Below are 7,067 nucleotides of genomic sequence, written 5' to 3'. Positions count from 1 at the left end.
GAAGAAGAAGAAGAAGAAGAAGAAGAAGAAGAAGAAGAAGAAGAAGACACACCCAAGAGGAATAGACGAGTGGAAAAAAAAATCAAACTCAGAGTTGAAATCAATGAATTAGAAACAAAGAAAACAACTCAAAGAATCAATGAGACCAAGAGCTGGTTCTTTGAGAAAATCAACAAGATAGATAAACCCTTAGCCAAACTAACTAAAAGGCAGAGAGAAACTGTCCAAATCAACAAAATCAGAAACAAAAAGGGGGACATAACGACAGACACTGAGAAAACCCAAATAATCATTAGATCTTACTCCAAAGGCCTATATGCCACAAAATTTGAAAATCTAAATGAAACGGACAATTTTGTTGATAGATTCCATTTACCAAAATTAAATCAAGATCAGGTGAATAGATTTAATAGTCCTATATCCCTGAGGGAAATAAAAATAGTCATCAAAAGTCTTCCTTCAAGATGGTTTCGGCACAGAATCCTACTGAACCTTCAAAGAAGAGCTAACGCCAATTCTCTTCAAACTATTCCACAAAATAGAAACAGGAACATTACCAATTTCATTCTATGAAGCCACAGTCACCTAGATACCTATACGGCACAAAGACCCAACAAAAAAAGGGTATTTCAGACCTATCTCTCTTAGGAACACTGATGCAAAAACAGTCAATAAAATACTTACAAACAAAATCCAAGAACACACAAGAGATATTTCCACCATGACCAAGCAGGCTTCATCTCAGGCATGCAGGGGTGGTTCAATATTCGTAAATCCATCAACGTATTCCACCATATAAACAAAATGAAGGAGAAAAACCACAATGATCATCTCCTTGGATGCCGACAAAGCATTTGACAAATCCAACACCCATTCGTGCTTAAAGTCTTGGGAGAAATCCAGGATACAAGGCACATACCTAAACACAATAAAGACAATATAAAGCAAGCCTATAGCCAACAACAAACTAAATAGAGAAAAACTTAAATCAATCCCACTGAAATCAGAGACAAGGCAAGGCTGCCCACTCTCTCCGTACCTCTTCAACATAGTATTTCAAGTCCAAGCTAGAGCATTAACACAACTAAAGGAGATCAAGGGCATACAAATCAGAAAGGAAGATGTCAAAGTATCACTATTTGCAGATGATATGATAGTATACAGGAGTGACCCCCAAAATACAACCAGAGAACTGCTTCAGCTGATAAACATCAAAAGCAAAGTGGCTGGATACAAAATTAACTCAAAAAAAAAAAAAATCAGTAACCCTCCTTCATATGAAAGACAAAAGGGCCCAGAAAGAAAGTAGGGAAACTACACCCTTCACAATAGCTACTAATAGCATAAAGTACCTTGGTGTGACTCTAACCAAGCAAGTGAAAGACTTGTTTGAAAAAAACTTCAAGTCTCTGAAGAAAGAAATTGAAAAAGATATCAGAAGATGGAAAGCTCTCCCACGCTCATGGATCGTTAGGGTTAACATAATGAAAATGGCTATCCTGTCAAAAGCAATCTACAGATTCAATGCAATTCCCATCAAAATACCAACATAATTCTTTACATAATTGAAAGAAAAATTCTCAATTCCATACAGAAAAATAAAAACCCCAGAATTGCTAAAACGGGTCCTGTACAACAACAGATCATGTGGAGGTATCTCCATCCCTGATCTTAAGCTGTACCACAGAGCAATAGTAATAAAAACTGCATGGTGCTGGCATAGAAACACAAGGCGGATCAAAGTAATCAAATAGAAGACCCAGAAATAAACTCACACACCTATGGATACTTGATTTCTGAGAAAGAAGCCAAAACCATACAATGGAAAAAAAACAGCATCTTCAACAAATGGTGCTAGTATAACTGGATATCTACATGTAGAAAAATGCAAATAGATCCATATTTATCACCCTGCACAAAACTAAAGTCTAAGTGGATTAAAGACCTCAACATAAAACCAGACACAATAAACCTGCTAGAAGAAAAAGCAAGGAAGAGCCTTGAACTCATTGGCACAGGAGACAACTTCCTAAACAGAACACCAACAGCACAGTCTCTAAGATCAACAATCAATAAATGGGACCTCATGAAACTGAAAAGCAAAGGACACTGTTAACAGAACAAAACAACAGCCTACAGACTGGGAAAGGATTTTCACCAACCCTATATCTGACAGAGGACTAATATCCAGAACATACAAAGAACTCCAGAAGTTAAACAGCAACAAATCAAGTAATCCAATTAAAAAATGGGGTACAGAGCTAAACAGACAATTCTTAATAGAGGACTATCAAATGGCAGAGAAACATTTAAAGAAATGCTCAACATCCTTAGCTATCAAGGAACTGCAAATCAAAACGACCCTGAGATTTCACCTTATACCCATCAGAATGGCTAAGATCCAAAACTCAAGTAGCACTGCTTTTTGGTTGTTTTTTTTTTTTTTTGTTTTGTTTTGTTTTGTTTTGTTTTTGTTTTGTTTTTTTTGTTGTTGTTGTTGTTGTTTTTGTTTTTGGAGACCCAGTTTGCCTGTGTAGTGTTGGCTGTCATGGACTTGCTTTATAAACCAAGCTGGCCTCGAACTCACAGAGATCCACCTGCCTTTGCCTCTGCTTCCCCAAGTACTTCCATTAAATCCATTAAGTCACCACGCCCATCTTCCAACCAAGGATCTTAATGGAGATAACCTGCACAGATGTAGCCCATGGCAGCTCAGTCTCTAAAAGGGCTCCCTCGTAAGGGGAATAGGGGCTGTCTCTGACATGAACTCAGTGGCTGGTCTTTGATCACCTCTCCCTGAGGTGGTGGGCAGCCTTACCAGGCCACAGAGGAAGACAGTCCTGATGAGGCCTGATAGGCTAGGGTCAGACGAAGGGGAGGAGTCCTCCCCTATCAGTGGACTGGGGAAGGAGCATTGGAGGAGATGAGAAAGAGAATGGGAGGGAATGAAGGGGGGTGCTACAGCTGGGTATAGAGTGGATAAATTGTAATAAATAAAAAATTATATTAAAAGACTCAAGTGACAATACATGCTGGAGAGGATGTAGAGAAAGGGGAACCCTCCTCCATTGCTGGTGGGAATGTAAACTTGTACAACCACTTTGGAAATCAATCTGGTGCTTTCTCAGACAATTAGGAATAGTGCTACCTCAAGATCCAGCTATACCACTCCTTGGCATATATCCAAAATATGCTCAAGTATACAAGAAAGACATTTGCTCACCCATGTTCATAGCAGCTTTATTCGAAATACCCAGAATCTGGAAACAACCCAAATTTCCCTCAACAGAGGAATGGATACAGAAATTATGGTACATTTACACAATAGAATACTACTCAGCAATTAAAAACAAATGGTGGGAACTAGAAAAGATCATCCTGAGTGAAGCATCCCAGAAGCAGAAAGACACACATGGTAAATACTCATTTATAAGTGGATATCAGACATATAATATAGGATAAACATACTAAAATCTATACACCTAAAGAATCTAAGCAAGAAGGAGGACCCTGGGTAAAATGAGCAATCCTCACTCAGACATCAGAAGAGGGAGAAAACAGGGAACAGGACAAGAGCCTACCATAGAGGGCCTCTGAAAGACTTGACCTAACAGGGTATCAAAACAGATGCTGAGACTCATAGCCAAACTTTGGGTGGAGTGCAGGGAATCTTATAAAAGAAGGAGGAGATAGAAAGACCTGGAGGGGACAGGAGCTCCACAAGGAGAGCAACACAACCAAAAAATCTGGGCAAAGGGGTCCTTTCTGAGACTGATACTCCACCCAAGGACCATGCATGGAGATAACCTAGAACCCCTGCACAGATGTAGCTCAGGGCAGCTCAGTTTCCAAATGGGTTCCCTAGTAATGGGAGCAGGGGCTGTTTCTGACAAGAACTCACTGGCTGGTTCTTTAATCACCTCTTCCTGAGGGGGGAGCAGCCTTACCAGGCCACAGAGGAAGACAATGCAGCCAGTTCTGATGAGACCTGATAGGCTAGGGTCAGAGGGAAAGGTAGGAGGACCTCCCTTATCAGAGGACTGGGAGAAGGACATGGAAGGAGAAGAGGGAGGGAGGGAGAGTGGGATCAGCAAGGGATGAGGGAGGGGGACTACAGCTGGGATACAAAGTGAATAAACTATAATTAATAAAATAATTAATTAAAAAAAAGACGTGCCAAGAAGCAAGGGTTAGGTAGGAACACATAGCTGCAACTTGCTGCCAAGTTCATGGCCCAGCCTTTCACTGCCTGGGCCTTGGCCTCATGTCCTCCATCTACCTGTTACAGAATTTGCTCACCAGCCTAGTGCACAATGAACACACTGAAGTGTCCTGGTCATGCATGGATGAGATGAGGGGCTACATGAGAAGCACATCAACCATGAAAGTTGGAAACAACACCAAACAACGCCTATTCATGTCTTACTTACAAGTTCAGTAAGGACTTGATCTCAACGCTGTTCAAAAAACCAGTCCTTTGCTTCCAAGGTCAGAATGGGGGCTATCCAAGAATGTTGCAAATTCTAAACCATTGTGAACAAGGTCAAGTCAAGACAGCAGTAATGAAATATAAAGGGGACCACCTCCCCGGCCTTTGCCTCACAGAGGCAACCTTACTCTTTTACCAGCTACAGCAGGTACACCATCACCAGCAAGCAAGTCTACATCGTTTCCATTGGCTCAAACACCAAAGATGGACCTGGAACTGGAGAGTGCATGGCTCTCGGTGACTGTGACCATAGGCCTTTGGGGCACTTGTGGTGTGTGAGAACTAGAAGAACTGTAAAATGGGCCCAGACCTTTTTGCCGAGCTAAATGGCCTACTCTAGGTAAAACACAGATAAAAGAGGAGGATAGTCATGCTGGACTCTATGAAGTAGGCTCAGTGTAACTAACTGAGGGAGACACAAAAATTTGGACAAAAGGAAAAGGTTTCTGAACAGGCAATAACTAAAATTTAATTCAAAGCCAAGTGCAAAACACATTTACAGTGTATGGAGCAGAGCTTGACCACAAGGCATCCTGGTGCCCCATGATGTCTTGGTCCTAACATGCAGCGTGCACACCTTATACCATGTATGCCCCACCACACCATACATACCAACATGTCCTGAAGTACTTAGGCTCAGACTTGAGACACCAAATGTTATGAACTGTGGTGGTTTTTATACAAACACAGTGATATAATTACAGAAAACAAAGACTATTTTTCTACAACAGTCCCCAGCAAGTAACAAATCAGTATGTTTTGAGATTCTACTGTGTTAGAATCTTTGATTTAAAGAATAGCTGTTTGAGCTGGGTGGTGGTGGCACACATCTTTAATCCCAGCACTCAGGAAGCAGAGGAAGGTGAATCTCTGTGAGTTTAAGGCCAGACTGGTCTACAAAATGAGTTCAGGACAGCCAGAGCTACACAAAGAAATGTTGTCTCAAAAAACAAAAACATAAAACAAACAAACAAAACAAAATAGCTGACTTGAGTTTCATTAAAACAAAAACACCTGAATGAATTCTGGTTTGGGACGAGGATAGAATTTTCAACAATTTCTGAATTGGTCCTAAATTCAAACCATGTTTCTGCCATCTTGTGCCTTGCATTATATACAAAAAAAGTATGATCAGCATTGAGGTGACAGAATCAAAATGTCCATCAACTCAAATACTCACCCGACTTAATTCTTTATGTAAAAATAAACAAGTGTACCATCTCAGTGGTATGTAAATTTGCTTTTGATTTTAGTAAATGATAAAACTATACGTCTGCCAAAAACTTTCTCTAAAACATATTTCCTTGAGATATTTATCAACAAATGCTTGATGTGTATATGTATTTTATAGACCTTTATAAACAGGGTTGTGGGGCTGGAGAGATGGCTCAGTGGTTAAGAGCACTGGCTGCTTTTGCAGAGGACCTGGGTTCAATTCCCAGCAGTTTCCAGTACCCACAGGGCCACTCACAAGTGTCTGTGACTCCAGTTCCCTGGGATCTGACACTCTCACACAGACAGGCATAAGTGCAAGCAGGACACCAACAAATACAAATACAAATAGAAAATACAAAATATAAATAAATAAATAAATAAATAAATAAATAAATAAATAAATAAATAAATAGGGTGGTGATTAAAATAAAAAAATAAACAGGGTTGTATAAAAAGTTACCATATAAAAAGCACGCAGGAGCAGAAAGAGTTTAAAAAGCCCAGTACCAATCCACTACAATAACTTACAGCTCTGCTGTAAGGAGTCCCAGGACACCTTCTTAACACAGTGTGAGCTTGTCTGTCTTCCTCTTACTTGCTCTCTAACAGCTCTTGAAAGGATGATCAAGACTCCAAGGTCTCTTTTCTTTCTTCCTTTCTTTTTTAATTCTAAAAAATACTGGTCTGATTTTCTATCTCAGGCTTTTGGCCCTTCCATTTTCATCTCGTTCTTTTTAACTTCTTAAATTTTTTTTTAGTTGGTTGGTTTTACAATACAAAAATTAGACCTTTTTTTAAACAAGCCCAACCATATAGAAATTTATTTTGAAATCAGTTCTTCCACTCCTACCTTAACACTTATTTTTCAGAGTAATCAATACCAACAGTGCTGGCTCAGCCAGCTCCCTCTGCACTCATAAACATAGGCACAATGCATGCACACACCTCTTTAACCTCCTGTTTTGTTTCTCCTAATGGGATCATATTACACATATCACTCTACTAATTGCTTTTTCAATAGCCACATACTACTCCTCAGCTGGATGTATCTGTTTTTTAACCATTTCCCTAGCAACAGACCTTCATGTTGCTTGCAATTCTTAGCCACTTCAGAATGCTAAAGGTATGTGTATATATCTTTAGTAGTGAGATACCTATTTCTTAATAGGTAACCAAAACTAAGCTTAAAGGTCATGAATGCCTTATTTTTAGTAGAATTTAATGGATTTTTTTTTTAACTACCAATTTGCAGAAATACAGATTTGGGCCAAAACATATGTGCAACGGTGAGAAAGGGCCTGTTTCTCTTCCTTCTGAGTAACTTGGTAACACTGTTGTTGGCCTTTCACTCTTTTTAATTTAA

The sequence above is a fragment of the Psammomys obesus genome, unplaced genomic scaffold (assembly GCF_907164565.1).
Source record: "Psammomys obesus unplaced genomic scaffold, mPsaObe1.curated_primary_1811, whole genome shotgun sequence".
NCBI classification, from domain to species: Eukaryota; Metazoa; Chordata; class Mammalia; order Rodentia; family Muridae; genus Psammomys; species Psammomys obesus.
Note: the sequence above shows the minus strand (reverse complement) of the source record.